This window comes from Hemiscyllium ocellatum, chromosome 30, assembly GCF_020745735.1.
Source record: "Hemiscyllium ocellatum isolate sHemOce1 chromosome 30, sHemOce1.pat.X.cur, whole genome shotgun sequence".
Classification (NCBI taxonomy): Eukaryota; Metazoa; Chordata; class Chondrichthyes; order Orectolobiformes; family Hemiscylliidae; genus Hemiscyllium; species Hemiscyllium ocellatum.
Genome location: NC_083430.1, coordinates 43,336,931 through 43,354,875, shown reverse-complemented (window position 1 = coordinate 43,354,875; position 17,945 = coordinate 43,336,931). Strand labels below are relative to the sequence as shown.

Sequence of the window (17,945 nt, the reverse complement as noted above, 5' to 3'; positions counted from 1 at the left end):
GAGGTGCAGTCCATCCCCATCACATTCCCTGTCCACACAGAGAGGTGCAGTCCATCCCCATTCACATTCCCTGTCCACACAGAGAGGTGCAGTCCATCCCCATTCATATTCACTGTCCACACAGAGAGGTGCAGTCCATCCCCATCACATTCCCTGTCCACACAAAGAGGTGCAGTCCATCCCCATTCACATTCCCTGTCCACACAAAGAGGTGCAGTCCATCCCCATCACATTCCCTGTCCACACAAAGAGGTGCAGTCCATCCCCATCACATTCACTGTCCACACAGAGAGGTGCAGTCCATCCCCAATCACATTCCCTGTCCACACAAAGAGGTGCAGTCCATCCCCATCACATTCACTGTCCACACAGAGAGGTGCAGTCCATCCCCATCACATTCCCTGTCCACACAAAGAGGTGCAGTCCATCCCCATTCACATTCACTGTCCACACAGAGAGGTGCAGTCCATCCCCATTCACTGTCCACACAGAGAGATGCAGCCTGTCCCATTCACATTCCCTGTCCACACAGAGAGGTGCATCCATCCCCATTCACATTCCCTGTCCACACAGAGAGATGCAGCCTGTCCCCATTCACATTCACTGTCCACACAGAGAGATGCAGCCTGTCCCCATTCACACTTACCATCCACACAAGCAAACTGTTTTTATCAACTTTACTCAACCTGTGCCAACATTTCTTGCATTGTAAGAAGGCACATCAGAGTGGGCAAGATAGACAGACCAGACGGCCCGCACACACAAGCACACACATATACACACCCCTTGTACTTTTTGTCTCATGAAAGCTCTGAGAAAATTCCACATTGAACGACAATCAGTGGCAGCTCGAGCTCCTGACACTATCAAGCCTCCATTATTGATTCTGCAGAGTGTACAACACTGATGGATACAGAGTGACCCACACAGCCCCTTGCTAATCCGACGACAGCAGGTGTGTTGTAAACAGTACGGATGTCAAACCCAAAACTGATCAGCCCTGGGTAAGGCCCTAATAAAAACACCAGCTTTTCCCAAATGCTTCTGTGCATAAGTTCATCCTGGATGAGAGAGTAAATAAAGTATTGTTGGTGGTTTCCAACACATTTTATTCAGCTTATTAATTGGGAGAGGAGGGGTGTGATGGTTGACTTCAATCTCAATGGCCAGAGAATAGGGACCATATACATCTAAACCTCATCCAAAGTTCTTGCGGGCACAGGGTGGAAAAGGGTCGGTGACTCTTCCCATAGTTGAATAGTCCACTTTCATTATCTGAAGATTAGCCAATGGATGGCTTACTGAATGATGACTATGGCTCATGGACCCAAAGCATGTTAAGCAGCAAGATCGCCAGTGAAGTATGAAAATGTGAAGAAAAATATTTTGATCGGAAGTACTAGCAGACCACAAGACATAATTCGAAAGTACAGTCAAGGTTAGTGTGATGCTGGAAAAGGACAGCATGCCAGGCAGCATCCGAGGAGCAGGAAAATTGACATATTGGGCAAAAGCCCCTCATCAGGAATGAAGCCATTCCCAATGAAGGGCTTTTGCCTGAAACGTCGATTTTCCTGCTCCTTGGGTGCTGCCTGACCTGCTGTGCTTTTCCAACACCACTCTAATCCTGATTCTAATCTTCAGTATCTGCAGTACCCACTTCTACATAGTTCAAAGGTATCCATTCAGAGCAAGGACTGAGGTAGTAAAGCCCCTGAACTAACATGTCTGCTCTTGCTGTGATAACCCGATCATGTATTTTTATAAAAATACATTGAATTTGAGGGTTACGCTCGATTTAAAAATAGATATGGCATTCACCACTTTGAAGAAAATATTACTATCGGTGAGCTTTCACCTCTGCACCCTTTAACTAAGTACCATAACCATGCACAAGATGAGAGTGAACTGGGTTTGGTGATTGGCATAAGGGAGGTGGAATCTGCTACTGTGTTGTGACGGCATCACCTTAATGGAGATCATGAGAAAAATGAAAGATTCACTTTTATAACCAGTCATTTTTGACACACAGTCATCGTATTACTGCAAAAAAAAGCATGGTCACTTCTGTGCACAGCACACTCCCACAAATAGCTATGTGATATTGGCTCATTGTGACAATCTGCTTCAGTGCTGGTGACAGATATTGAGCAGGACAACGAGGATAACTCTCTTGCACGTCTTCAAAACAGTACCATGAGGAACTTTGACAGCCACCTCTGAGGGCAGACACAGCTTCAATCGGACAGTTAAAGTCACAGCCTTGTTTTTGTGCTCAATCCTCAGATTGGAACATGGCGACTTAGAGACAAGTGTGTTATCAACTGTGTCATGGCTGACACACTATTAAAAACATCCCCCCCTGCCCCGCAAAACCATTGACTCAGCAGATTTTTCTTCGAATTACTTCATGGGAATGTGGGCACTACTGGCTCGGCCAACATTTATGACCTATCCCTAATTGCCCAGACGGCAGTTAAGAGTCTGTTATGATTGGAATGAGGGTGGCCAGGTGGATCACATTGAGTGTGATTGGGGCTGTTAACCTGGTCCAATCAGGGAGCCCTGGCTGACTGGTATAGACAGGAGTCTACCCGGTGCGAAGAGAGGAGGGCAAGTCAGAGGATCTCCTTGTGGGCCTGCTCCTGGGCCTGGCCAGGCTGACCATTAACAGGTCCAGGCAGCAGACCATGGTGGAGAGGGGGTCATTATGGCCAACTGCCTTCCCCTCTTCCACGGTTATGGATGGGCCTGGGTGTCCCTGGAGATGGGAGCACAAGCTATCCTCCAATAGTCTTGACCTCATTAGGGCCAGGTGGGCACCACGGGGAGTGGAGTGCTTTATTTCCCCCCTCCAATTCTATTTTTATTTAGTCCCTTCCCTCCCCTTCACCTTTTTCACATAAGCATTGCCTGCTCTGGGCTTTGCTTGTCACCAGTTCATCTGCCACATGGGTGTCTTTCCTGGTGGTGGAATGTTAATAAAGTTATGTTCACTTGGTGTTTTCACTGTGTCTTGCACCAACACACACACACACACACACACACACACACACAAACATGGGTGCTGAGGAATATAAGCACTATTGTTGCATGGCAGTATTGTAGGGGAAAGAAAAATATATAAGCAGGAGTCTCAGGGATTCTCCTTGTTCCAGGGACTGGCTCTGATCTGGCTGGTCAGAGTCCATGTATAATGCGCATGTAAATAAAGGGTGACCTGGTGACAGGAAACTGGCTTTCCTTATTTCAAGCCAACCACATTGCTGGGAGCTTGGAGTCACATGGAGGCCAGACTGGGTCAGGACACCAGTTTCCTTCCCTAAAGGAAATTAGTGAACCAGACGAGGTGTTTTCTAACAACAATCAGCAGTGGTTACATGATCACCATTAGACCAGCTTTTCACTTCAGATTTTTATTGAATTCACATTTCACTACCTGTTGTGTGGGATTTGAACCATTTGCTTTGAAAACAATAGCCTGGGATTCAGGATAACTAGCCCAGTGGCGTTACCACTGTGCCACAATCTAACAGAAGACAAGCTGTACTATACAGGCCAGAAAGCCATGGCCTGTGGTGGGAGCTGCTGTTGCTCAGGACCTGCTCCTGGGTGTGGGGGCCAGCTGTGAGTTCTCCACCAACTTGTGATCAAATGCAAAACAGGTAAGGAATTCAGCTGATGCTACACAGTTTTGTGGTAATGTTTGGATGAGGATAAACACCCTCCTCACTCCACCCAAAACCAAGCAATCTCACTTGAGAGGAGGGGGAAAAAAACCAAATGAAGAAAAGCACAAGTCAACACGAGAGAGTCATAGAGATGTCCAGCACGGAAACAGACCCTTCGGTCCAATCCGTCCATGCTGATCAGATATCCCAATCCAATCTATTCTCACCTGCCAGCACCCGGCCCATATCCCTCCAAACCCTTCCTATTCATATACCCATCCAGATGCCTGTTAAATGCTGTAATTTACCAGCCTCCACCTCTTCCTCTGGCAGCTCATTCCACACACATATCACCTACTGAGTGAAAACATTGCCCCTTAGGTCTCTTTTAAATCTTTCCCCTCTCACCCTAAACCTATGCTCTCTAGTTCTGGACTCCCCCGCCCCCAGGAAGAGACTTTGTCTATTTATCCTATCCATGCCCCTCACGATTTTAAAAGCTTCTGTAAGGTCACCCCTCAGACTACGACGCTCCAGGGGAAAACAGCCCCAGCCTGTTCAGCCTCTCCCTGGAGCTCAAATCCTCCAACCCTGGCAACATCCCTGTAAATCTTTTCTGAACCCTTTCAAATTTGAAAACATTACCTGGGGAATTCCACGGTGACCCATCTGGGGGAGTAACTGAAACTTGTCCGGAATTTCTCACTGGTCCTGAATTCCCGAACTTTTGTACGAGGCGATTGCCCACCCTAACCAGAAACAGGCTCAGCTCTCACCTGAAGGAATGTTCTACATTGATACCCACCACATGGGAGCTGCTTGCAAAGGACCACTAGAAGCTGGGCAAAAACTTTCTGCCTCTCTTTTCTCCTTTAAGGTTCGTCCAGCAACCCACATCACTGACACTCACCTATCCTGACATCAGCTCCTGGGGCTTGGAGCATTTTTTAACTTGGTAACACGCTCGAAAAACAGACTTGGATGATTTCGCTACATCACAGACACAATATAAATGCAAATTGCTGCTGCTGGGGAACAGTGGTTTATTACAGGTGATGAACTAGCAATTTGAACAGAATGGCCATGAAAGAAGATGTCTGGTTTCAAGGCTGATGCTTTGCCTTTAAGAAAACGACGTGTCTCGTAGAGCTATTTTAAAATGTAACCTTAGTTCTTCAAAAGAAATAATGTTTTTCTTGGCCTTTTGAGAAAATTCTGTAAATAATAATGTGCAAAGAATATTGTCAACTGAAATTTGAACCAGAAAGAATTAGGTACTGCTACCAAGTGAACACATCACAACGTTCACTCTGTTCATGATTTACAACTCCTGGCATGTGCCACTTTCATGGCCCTGCTGATACGTAACTCAGAGATCAACATTACATTGCTTGTTAGACAAATAAATGGTGCCTCCGCAGTTTTAATGAATGAACTGGGCAGTCAGTTTTGCGTGTTGTAAGGCAGTCACTGAGGCTGGGGATTGTTTCAGGTTTCATAGACTTCCATCCTGCTCAATGTAGAAATGACGACGTCATCCCTCCTTTTGCAGTCAAAGCAGTAAATGAAACAAATAAAGTGCCTGAGCCCCGCTCTGGAGTGGAGGCCTCCATGAAGGAGTGCATCTCAACCTTTTCACCCTAAGTAACCTCTGGTCCAAGGAAAACAGAAATAATCTGAGGATTTTTCCTTCCCTTCAGTAGCTAGCCATGCTTGCTGGAAACAGCACGCAATGGGTCTGCATGATTTGAGTTGTGATGCTGCCCTATGACTGAACAGCCTCAATACTGATGCGCACTCATTTAATGGGCTATTGATGCGGCAGGGGCAAAGTCCCGGAGCAGGAGAGGAGGGATCGAGTCTGATGCCTTTATACATCCAACCAGCTGAGACAATAAAGGGAACATTGTCTGTGACTGATGCAATTGAGAATTTAGTCGTCACTACTGATTAGTTCAGAGGTCAGACTGCGGGCTGAAACCATTCTATTGTCATTGTGAACAAGATACACAGGTAAATTATACAAGACAGAACAAGCAGCCCGTACTTCTGTTGTAATACCAGATGCTTATTAACTGTCAGTTAGCTCCACATATCCAGGACCCATCTCTGTGGTTGGTGTCAGGGTCAATCCATGATTAAACAGGTGACAATGCACAGTGGGTCAAGTTTGTTTATGTCAGAAGCAAAAGTCCTGTTATATCAGTTAATAAAAAGATGTTTTTCGTTCCATTGGCCTCGTTTCTCCTGGCGTGTGTCAGATTGGGGAAATGCAGGAGCTACCTGCTCACACTGCAGCACCCATCATCTTTTGCCAGCCTTTTGCTGTGGAGATAATGTAGCCAGGCAGTAAATCTAAGCAAATACAAGTGGATAGGTTGGTCAGCAAACTCTCTTTTAAATAAAGAGATCTCCCTGTCATTTTTTTAAATTGTTCTGAGTCAGAAGTAATTCTGATTAAAGTAATCACAGATCAAAGACTCCTCTCACCAAGAAAGCACCAATTAATGAGCTTCTGTAGATGTGAGTATCAGAATCATGCTGCTTGCCATCGCACTTTTATCATGTTTTGCATGATCTTGTTTTCTGAAATCTTATCTATTTTTGCAGTAATTCAATGCCTGAATAAAGTTTGGGGAATACCGCACCCATTAAGGTTACTTCAATTCATCTGCGGTTTGAAGCTCCCGAGAAAAGTACAGCCCATCAAAATGAATCTGGATATGAGTCGCAGAACCTGGATAAGCCCACACTTTCCCTCTGACACCCCTCACTCGCTACTGTGTCAGGGCCCAAAATACTGCAGGTCTTTTCCCTTCTCTATTCTGCATGATTGAGTGGTTCCTCTGCAGAGGCAGCATCACAGCACAATGTGACTATGACTGCAAAATCTCACAGCTGATCAGAAAAACAAAACAGAAACACAGTGATCAGAAATCTCAGCGTAGCCCTGAGATCCCACCGCCCTGACCTCCCCCACCTGCCTCTTTCAGGTGTAGGACTGATGAGATAGTTCATTTCTAGAATGTTAACATTCAGGATTACTTCACTCCTTATGAAACACAAGAATGACAACTTCCTCTACCACTGTTGGTGTGAAGAGTTGCTCGATCATGAGAGACGATCTGTGAGCTCCCTCCTTGATTTAAGCAGACGCCCTGGCGATAGCTGCACTGTCAAACGGCACAGCTTCCCAGCCGCTGAGCTGAGACTCCTTTTGATTTACTGCAGTATCCTTTCCACAGCTATTCCATCCTCTCCCTCTCACTCTCTTTCACTCCTGCAATCCTGTCCTCTCTCTCTCTCTTACTCTCCTCCCCTACCCTACTTTCTCCTCTTTCTTCCCGTCCTATCCCTTTCTATCTGTCTTGTGGTCCCTCTCTCTGCTCTCTCTTTCTCTCCTACTCTTTGAGGAGTTATCACAAAAAGATTGCCTCCAGAAAAATGAAGGCCGAGGGGTAACCTCATTAGGGTTTTTTTAAAATTTCGAAAGCTCTGGATAAAATGGATACTGAGAGATGTTTCCCCTTGTAGTGAAGGACGAAAGTGAAGGCCATCAATATATGATAGTCACCAGGAAATCCAACTGGGAGTTCAGAACATCTTTACCAAAGGAATGGTGAGAATGTGGAGTGTGCGACCACAGGGAGTGGTTGGAGTGAGTAATAGAGCTGAATTTCAGGGAATGCGAGTGTAGGCTTTGAGGGAGAAGGGAACAGAGGGTTATGGTAGAGGTTTCCATGAAGAAGAGGCGGAGGTGACACAATTGGGACATACACACCAGCATGGGTTGTTGGGCTGAATGGCCTGTACATCCTATGTAACTGATATATCCTGCTGCTGCTCTTTCTCTCTCCTGCTCAGTTCATGCTCAGTCTTCTGCTCTGTCCTCTCCCTCTTTCCTGCTCTCTCTCTCCTTCTGCTCTCTATTTGTCCTCCTCCCTCTATATATCCTGCCCTCTCACTCTCCCTTCTCTTCCTCCACTTCTCTGTTCTCCTCTATCCTCTCTCTATCCTGTTCTTTTTCCCTCTCTTTCCTGGTTGCCGTAACTCTCACTGTTCTCTTTCGTTTCTCCTAATCTCTCTCTCTCCATCCTGGTCTCTCTCTCTCTCTGTCGTATTCTGTCTATATTCTCTCTCGTTCTGATCTCTCACTTTGTAAATCCAGGTCTCTCTCTCTCTCTATGTCCCGATCTCTGTCTCTCTCTATCCCGGTTTATCGCTCACTCTCTGTATGTCCTGATCTTATTCTCTATCTGTCTCTCCCTCTGTATCCTGTTCTCTGTGTGTGTGTGTGTGTGTCCTGTTCTCTCTCTCCGCGTTATTCTCTCCCTCTCTCCATGTCCTGATCCTGCTCTCTGTCTGCCTGTTTCTCCCTCTCTCTCTGTGCGCCAATACAGAAAGGGTAAGGTCGAAAACCCCTTCCTGTTTTGGGAACACTCACGCATTCGCGGGTCCGAACAGCCAACGGCGGACCGATGGGAACTAAGTGGAAAGCCACGTTCTCTTACCTTGCCTTCTGAACAGAAGTGTAGAGTCCAAAGGGCAGCAGGGCTGCGGGTAAAACTCCCTGTGGCTTGAGCAGTGTACAGATCCTGCTGTAGCCCCGAGACCACCCTAAAGCGCCCCTTCCCCTGCTCTGGCAATTCCTTTGATCGTTACATTCTTTGCCCCCAGCACCACTCCCCCCCAACCGGCCCAAAGTAAAGTGTTTTAACAATGAAAGGTGGGATTACCGTGAACAGTGCCGGCCTCCTCGAGCAGTGATGTCATTTCATGGCCATATTTGGTGCAGATACTGATTCCCTCTCTCTGAGTGAAGGAGGAGCCTGAACAGCTCCTGAAACCACTCCGAGCTGGAATCCAGGCTGAAGTAACGTTTCAACTCTCAGCCAATTCCAACAGGAAGCAAATCGAGCTGCTGCTGGAGGGGGGGAGGGGACTGTGATTCACTTCTCACGCCATTGTTTCTGCAACACTTTTAAGTCATTGCAGTTCCCTTCCAGACATCCATCACCCCCCTCCTCTCCTCCCCAGCAACACTGAGGAACCTCATTCATTCCAGCAGCGTTTCATGTTAAAGTCACAGGCGCATCTCAAGTTGCAACAACTTTTCAGGGTGACCGATTGCCCTGATGTACACTCGGGTGGACAGAGAAGCTTCTGCTAACCCAGTGTCACTTGCCCCGCACCTTAATGCTCCTCTAGTACTCAGTCAGGTTGCTGTTGGTTAACCGAACGTAGTCCAACGCCTCTCTCCAGCCCGCAGAACCTTTACACCAAGCAGGGACTCTTCTAAAGGTCCTTACGGCCGGTAGAATTCGCCTCATCCCCCAGGGATCACAGTCTGCTGCTGTAGATCCTAACAGTAAACACACCCCCCTAAATAAAATAAGAACCAACATAGATACGAAAGTGACTGGGATTGAGAAAACCAACACCATTGTCAACAATCAGCCCAATTCCTTTGCGCTCTCTTTTGCAGATTGTATTGAAATGACTTGCTTTAAGTTAACATAAAATATCTGCTATACCTTGAGATTCACTTTTACAGTCGTGTACAGTTCCCGTCCAATTTTCTTTCCCCCTCCAAACTTATACCCCCACTCCACCTGGGAATGATGGGGATCAGGTCTTATAAGTGCCAAGTAACCCCCCCCCCCCACACACACACACTAACTAAATGAGCTACTTTTCTGGGGTAAATGTATGTGGTGACTGTCAGGCAGCTCTTTGACTGTGAAGGCATTACATCACAGCCATGTCGGACCCTCTGATGACAGACTCGACCCTCGCCCTCTCACTGCATTGTGGCCAGCAGCTGTTCAGACTTGCCTAACCTTCCTTTCCCCCCTCCCTTCACCTCTAACCCTGTGACGTTAGGCCAGGTTGGTGTGGTGCCTGTTCCACGCTGCGTTACACTGAATACTGCAGTCATTCACGGGGCGGGGGGGAAGAGCTACACAAACTAAATTCAAGGCACTTCCTATTTCACAGCAATCTTGATGGATCCCCTCTTTATGCTTTTCATCCAATCACGGTCTTTTCCCCAAGTTTATAGTTTATTCAAAACATTGTCAAGAGCAGACGGTATAACATTCCATATAATCCTACTTGCTTCAGTCCAGCATGTGGCACTATCGTTATAAGTTATCTTTACAATTTGCATTTCATGTCAAACATACAGCCTGAGGGTATTTTTTACGTATGTAACAGCCCCTCACTGTGCTATGGCAACAGGGCCTTCCACTCTGATCTTAACCCATTGTTTAAAATGCTGTTGGCTGACTGTAGATGATTGGTTTACACAATGGGAGTGTTAGCAAAGGAAGAAAAGTTGCTTGTTTGCAGTCAGTGGAATGCTAATGGTGTTAAAAAGACCTCAACATTTAAAAGAGTACAAATGCTTACAATATGAAATTTCTTTCCCCTTTCGTAGTAAAGATTAGTGCCAGACTACAATTAAACTAGCACCTCCTGGTATGTCCTTTTACAGGAGCACTGCACTTCCTTTTATGCTGACAATTCTTTTCATCATACGATCACAGTTGTTATGACGCAGAAGAAGGCCATTGTGCCTGCACTGGCTCTTCAAGCAAGCATCATTACCCAGGGCCAATCTCCTGCCTTTTCCCCACTCCCTTGCATACATTTCCAGGCAGTGTGTTCCATACCTTAAGTTAAAAAAAACACACAACACCAGGTTATAGTCCAATAGGTTTATTTGGAAGCATTAGCTTTCAGAGTGCTGCTCCTTCATCAGGTGGTTGTGGAGAATAACACTGTAAGACACAGAATTTATAGCAGAAGTTTACAGTGTGATGTAACTGAAATTATAAATTGAAAAAGACCTGGATTGTTGTTTAAGTCTCTGATCATTTAGAATGACCATGTTGGTTTCAGTTCTTTCATATGTAAATCACAAAATTTTTTAAGAAGTTACATTCTCAAGTGAACTTTGACAACTGGTGTCATGTCAGCCCAGATAATATACATAAGGTGTTAGCTTCCCTGTGTGAGGCTGTCTGTGCCACAATGGTCAGATTGATTCTAATCTAAAAAACAGATTTACAGAATCTTACCTGTAAACCTTTACTATAAATTCTGTGCCTTACAATCTTATTCTCCACAACCACCTGATGAAAGGGCAACACTCCAAAAGCTGGTGCTTCTAATTAAACCTGTTGGACTATAACCTGGTGTTGTGAGATTTTTAACTTTGTACGCCCCAGTCCAATACCTGCATCTCCAAATCATCCATACCTTAACTACTTGCTGCGTGAAAACATTTTTTTTACTCAGATCACACTTGCTTCCTTTGCATGTCACTTTAAATCTATGCCTTCTAGTTCTTAATAAAAACAAAAGAACTGCTGTTGCTGGAAGTCAGAAACAAGAACAGAAACTGCTGGAAAAGCTCAGCAGTTTGGCAGCATCTGTGGAGAGAAATCAGACTTGATGTTTTGGGGTCCAGTGACCATAGGTTCAGGGTGAGAGGGGAACATATAAAAGGAACCCAAGGGGCAATTTCTCACGCAGAGGGTGGTACGTGTATGGAATGAGCTGCCAGAGGAAGTGGTGGAGGCTGGTACAATTGCAACATTTAAAAGACATCTGGATGGGTACATGAATAGGAAGGGTTTAGAGGGATATGGGCCAAGTGCTGGCAAATGGGACTAGATTGGGTTGGGATATTGCATGGATGAGTTGGACTGAAGAGTGTGTTTCCATGCTGTACATCTCTATGACTCTATGACCCTTCCACAGAACCAAAGAAGAGTCATTGAACCTGATACATTAATTCTGATTTCTCTCCACAGATGCTGCCAGACCTGCTGAGCTTTTCCAGCAGTTTCTGTTTTGTTTTTGCTTCTCGTTCTCAATCCTTTTACAGCTTCTCCATACCTATTCTGTCCAGTCTGCTCATAGTTTGAAAACCACTATCAAGTCACCTCTCAGCTTTATTCTCTCCAAGGAGAACAGTCCCAACTTCTTCAATTCATCCTTAATTTTTATCAAGGTTTACTGCCACTTCCTTATATTTGGATGTACCCTCTAACAATGGGACTTCTCCCAGCCTAATACATCAAACTGATAGAATCATAGAGATGTACAGTGCGGAAACAGACCCTACGGTCCAACCCATCCATTCCGACCAGATATTCCAACCCAATCTTGTCCCACGGGCCAGCACCTGGCCCATATCCCTCCAAACCCTTCCTATTCATATAACCATCCAAATGCCTCTTAAATATTGCAATTGTACCAGCCTCCACCACATCCTCTGGCAGTTCATTCCATACACGTACCACCCTCTGCGTGAAAAAGTTGCCCCTTAGGTCTCTTTTATATCTTTCCCCCTCACCCTAAACTTATGCCCACTAGTTCTGGAGTCCCCATCCCCAGGGAAAAGACTTTGGCTATTTATCCTATCCATGCCCCTCATAATTTTGTAAACCTCTATAAGGTCACCCCTCAGCCTCCGATGCTCCAGGGAAAACAGCCCCAGTCTGTTCAGCCTCTTCCTGTAGCTCAAATCCTCCAACGCTGGCAATATCCTTGTAAATCATTTCTGAACCCTTTCAAGTATCACAGCATCTTTCCGATAGGAAGGAGACTGGAATTGCACGCAATATTCCAACAGTGGCCTAACCAATGTCCTGTACAGCTGCAACATGACCTCCCAACTCCTGGACTCAATACTCTGACCAATAAAGGAAAGCATACCAAATGCCTTCTTCACTATCCTAACTACCTGTGACTCCACTTTCAAGGAGCTATGAACCTGCACTCCAAGGTCCCTTTGTTCAGCAACACTCCCTAGGACCTTACCATTAAGTGTATAAGTCCTGCTAATATTTGCTTTTCCAAAATGCTGCACCGCGCATTTATCTGAACTAAACTCCATCTGCCACTTCTCAACCCATTGGTCCATCTGCCCAAGATCCTGTTGTAATCTGAGGTAACCCTCTTTACCTCCAATTTTGGTGTCATCTGCAAACTTATTAACTGTACCTCTTATGCACGCATCCAAATCATTTATATAAATGACAAAAAGTAGAGGGCCCAGCACCAATTCTTGTGGCACTCCACTGGGTCACAGGCCTCCAGTCTGATAAACAACTCTCCACCACCACCCTCTGTCTTCTACCTTTGAGCCAGTTCTGTATCCAAATGGCTAGTTCTCCCTGTATTCCATGAGATCTAACCTTGCTAATCAGTCTCCCATGGGGAACTTTGTAGAACGCCTTACTGAAGTCCATATAGATCACATCTACTTCTCTGCCCTCAGCAATCTTCTTTGTTACTTCTTCAAAAAACCCAATCAAGTTTGTGAGACATGATTTCCAATGCACAAAGCTATGTTGACTATCCTAAATCAGTCCTTGCCTTTCCAAATACATGTGCATCCTGTCCCTCAGGATTCCCTCCAACGCGCCCACCACTGACATCATGCTCACTGGTCTATAGTGACCTGGCTTGTCCTTACCATCTTTCTTAAACAGTGGCACCACGTTAGCCAACCTCCAGTCTTCCAGCACATCACCTGTGACTATTGATGATACAAATATCCCAGCAAGAGGTCCAGCAATCACTTCTCTAGCTTCCCACAGAGTTCTCAGGTACACCTGATCAGGTCCTGGGGATTTATCCACTTTTAACCGTTTCAAGACATCCAGCACTTCCTCCTCTGTAATCTGGACATTTTGCAAGATGTCACCATGTATTTCCTACAGTCTATATTTTCCATATCCTTTTCCACAGTAAATACTGATGCAAAATATTCATTTAATATCTCCCCCATTTTCTGTGGCTCCACACAAAGGCCATCTTGCTGATCTTTGAGGGGCCCTATTCTCTCCCTAGTTACCCTTTTGTCCTTAGTATATTTGTAAAAACTCTTTGGATTCTCCTTAATTCTATTTGCCAAAGCTATCCCATGTCCCTGTTTTGCCCTCCTGATTTCCCTCTTAAGTACACCCCTACTTTCTTTATACTCTTTTAAGGATTCACTCGATCTATCCTGTCTATACCTAACATATGCTTCCTTCTTTTTCTTAACCAATGTAATGATGTAATGAAATTGCGGTGAGTTCAATTTGGATGGCACAAAAATTGGGTTGTGTTGAAGTTGTCAGCTGTTCTTATCAGCAGAATAATAAACCCAAAAAAACGATGTGACAAACCGAAATTCCAAAGTGGTAACTACGCAAGAGCTGAGCTTGGTTGGCTTGGAAATCCCAGCAGAGACAATGAGTCCAGACATCCAATGGAGGTGGGTAATACAGGAACAGGTGAGGCAATTGTAGGTGTGGCTCATTCTTCAAAGGAGGAGATTGATGGTAGTATCGAGGGCTATTGCAGGCCACAGCGCGACATAGACAGGATGCAGAGCTGGCCTGAGAAATGACAAATGGAGTTCAACCTGGATAAATGCGCAGTGATGCATTTTGGAAGGTCGAACACAAATGCTGAATATAAGATTAAAAACAGGATTCTTGGCAGTGTTGAGGAACAGGGGGATCTTGGTGTTCAAGTACACAGATCCCTCAAAGTTGTCACCCAAGTGGATAGGGTTACTAAGAAAGCATATGGTGTTTCGTTAACAGGGGGATTGAGTTTAAGAGCCGCGAGGTTTTGCTACAGCTCTACAAGTCCCTGGTGAGGCCACACTTGGAATATTGTGTCCAGTTCTGGTGACCCTACTATAGGAAAGATACAGAGGCTTTGGAGAGGGTGCAAAGAAGGTTTACCAGGATGCTGCCTGGACTGGAGGGCTTGCCTTATGAAGAAAGATTGAATAAGCTTGGACTTTTTTCTCTGGAGAGAAGGACGAAGAGAGGTGACCTGATCGAGGTATACGAGATAATGAGAGGAATAGACAGACTCAATAGCCATAGACTTTTCCCCAGGGCAGGATTGACTGGCACGAGGGGTCATAGTTTTAAGATATTAGGAGGAAGGTATAGAGGGGACGTCAGAGGAAGGTTCTTTACACAGAGAGTTGTGAATGCATGGAATTCGTTGCCAGCTGATGTGGTGGAAGCAGAGTCATTAGGGACGTTTAAGCACCTGCTGAACATGCTCATGGACAGCAGTGAGTCGAGGGATGCATAGGTTAAGTTATTTTACTTTACATTCGGATTAATCCTCGGCACAACATCATGGGCAAAATGGCCTGTTCTGTGCTGTACTTTTCTATGTTCTATGTTCTATGTTCTATGATGACTCTGAAGACCCTAATGACTGCCTTCCCCCCCTCACTTGCCTGTTTCTCTCCTAAAGCAGTGAAGCTGATAGAGGATGCGGACTGGCACAACATGGAAACATGTTTGACTGCATAGGCAGCACGCTGAGCAGAAAACGATTACTGGGATTCTTTTGGGGTTGACTCCCACCACTTTCTCAAGGCCTTTTAGAAGGTGTGAAGAAATTCATTAATTACATTATTCACATATTTACTGCTTTCCTGTATTTTCATTTTGGGAAATTTGTTGTCATAGAGTGTATTTGTTACAAATCGGGTTGCAAAGAGGCCTTCTCAGTTATCTTGAAAGCCCACTCAACACAAATTTGTGCTGGACACACCCCTCCCCCCCCCAAGGAAGTAACTCATCAAGAGTTTATTGTGTGGTGTCACCCACAGTGCAGAATGTTGAACATTTACCTCTGAGTTGAGAAGGTTGTAGGTTCAAGTTCCTGACCAGGACTTGAGCACAAATAAAGTCAAAACTGACACTTCCCTGTTGCTCTGAGAGATGGTGTCTCATGCGTAAAATGCTCAGCAAGGGTCATGGATCCAAATCATCACTTTCCTCAGCTTAGGATCAGGACCGACCCCCCATCCCAGGCTCTTGTCCTTAGCCCAATGCCAGGATGTTCCCTTCCCCTGGAAAAGCCAAACTTGCTGACTCTTGGATGGAGAGCTAGCCAGGGCCAAAACACACATAAGGAGTGGAGGTAAAACTCCATCTATCCTGATTCAGACAGGAAACACCAGCTGAACGCTTATGCAAGTCACCCTGGAAATTTCACTGGAGAGGCATTAAAATCAGAATGGAGCTTCAACTGGATTTCCAAATCTCAATGGTATTGGGAGGGAAGAATACGGGTGAGAAAAAGGAGGAGACATATGGAAGGAAAGATTGAAATCAGAGTTTTCTTTTTCCTCAGAAGGGGATGTGACAATAATACTGAAAGGGACAGGGTTGACCAAAGGAAAGCACAGGGGCCAGAAAGGAAAAGTCAGATGTTCAGCATACTGAAGGAAATGGGTTGGTGAAGCAGCCAAGTGCACAACCCTCTCACGAGCCTAGTGCAGAATCATAGGCACTTCATTAACAGTCACCCAGGTTTAGGGGATAGATGTATCTAGATCCCTATTTGCCACATTAGGTTTCCATTCCCTTTAACTATGGCCCTCAATTCTGCTTTATTGAAGGGAGCTAATAGGTTGAGTTGGCCAACCACTTCAACTCCCCCTCCCATTCTGTCAGGGACATGCAAGTCCTGGACCGCCTCCACCACCAAATCCAAGCCACCCGATGACTGGAAGAAGAACGCATCATCTAATGCCTTGGGACCCTCCAACTATATGGCATCAATGTCAACTTCACCAGTTTCCTTATCTCCACACCGCCCCACCTCATCCCGGATTCAACCCTCCAACTCGGCACCACTCGCAAACTGTCCCATCTGTCCATCTTCTTTCCCGCTCATCTGCTCCACCCTCCTCTCTGACCTATCACTGTGACCCCCCACCTGCATCTACCTATTGCTTTCCCAGCTACCTTATCCCCATATCCACCCTCCTATTTATCTCTCAGCTCCCGTAACCCCACCTGCCATATTCCTGATGAGGGGCTTATCCTGAAACATAGACTCTCCTGCTCCTTGAATGCTGCCTGACCTGCTGTGCTTTTCCAGTGCCACACTTTTTGCCTTTAAGTGTAAACCAGAGCTGACTGAGAGAAGACAATGCCTGTTGGACTTACTATTTAAAGACTGAGTTTTTGTGCCAAAGTAAAGGTATCACTACGTCCAGGTTGGAAGGTTCAGACTCAAGACCCACCTGCCCCAGAGATGATCCATAACATGTCTGAACAGTTTGATCTTTTAAAAGAGGTTTAGGGGGAGAAGGGCAAGATTTAAAAGGGACCTAAGGGACAACTTTTTCACACAGAGGGTGGTGTGTGCATGGAATGAGCTGCCAGAGGAAGTGGTGGAGGCTGGTCCAATGACAACATTTAAAAGGCATCTGGATGGGTAGATGAATAGGAAGGGTTTAGAGGAATATGGGCCAAGTGCTGGTAAATGGGACTAGAGTAATTGACAGTGTCTGGCCAGCATGGACGAGTAGAACTGAAGGTTGTGTTTCTGTGCTGCATGTTTCTAATCAGATGGGCCTATCTAAAATGTCCACAGTGCAGAGGGGATCATAAATCCTACCTCCCTCTCATGTTATGTGCATGCTTATGTGTCCTTAGAGTGGAAGGTATGGTATCTGGCAGCAGCCGTGAAGTCCTTTGGGAGAGGTGGGTGCAGGCCGGGCTTTGTTGTATCATCTCCGCCTCGAAAACCATTTTGATTTAGCTCCCTTCTCTCCTTTCAATTTTAGATTTTTGGTTCTTGTCACACTATCGCTGGTGGACAGCGCTTGTTATTTGGTGATTTGATGGTTGGATTTAATTACCAAGCAAACCAAGGGCTGGGTTCTTCACTAGTTGGGCTTGGCCTCTGGACCAGGAAAGGGTCGGGAAGGCGAAAGGTGGAAGCTGGTGTTTGTGCTAAACTTACAAGAAAACCCTTGTCAGTCTCAGCCTTTTGCTGCAACTCCAACCTATGGACATCCGTCTGTAAAAAATACCAGCAACTCAGTCTAAGGACAGTTAAAGATGGCAATAAATACTGGCCTTGATGGTGACCCCTACATCTCCCGAAAAGATAAAGCTCCCTTGACAATCAGGAAGCATTGAATGAAAATAATTGGCTGCACGATCAGAGGGAGACAGATCACATGTTGGGCAGTAAAGCTGTCAAACTCACTGTACAAGATGGCAAAACACTCTCTGCATATAAAAAGTACTCAAAGCTTTCTAACTGCAATGTTACCAGCTCAGGGCAAGAATGTGTGATTAGGCTGTATGTTTTTGATCAGAATAATGGGCTGAAAGGACTTCCACTGTGCTGTAAACTTTCTATGTTTCTACTGACTCCTGTTCTTTTAAAATTTGTCTCTCTTGCCAACTTCCACTGCCGCCACTGGCTTCCTCC

The 17,945-nt window shown here is 45.6% G+C and overlaps 1 protein-coding gene across 2 annotated transcripts in view; it reads right to left on the bottom strand.

Moving 5' to 3' along the window:
* The window catches only part of luzp1 (leucine zipper protein 1), a 158,758-nt gene extending 150,247 nt beyond the window's left edge, over window positions 1–8,511 (bottom strand). The window contains exon 1 of one of the 2 annotated variants that reach the window (XM_060847694.1): window positions 8,408–8,511. The gene's annotated coding sequence lies outside the window, so the exon portion shown is untranslated. Of the gene's footprint in view, window positions 1–8,182; window positions 8,355–8,407 lie in introns of those variants that run through there. The other variant, XM_060847691.1, reaches the window with a different exon arrangement.
* Window positions 8,512–17,945: the final 9,434 nt, after the last annotated feature.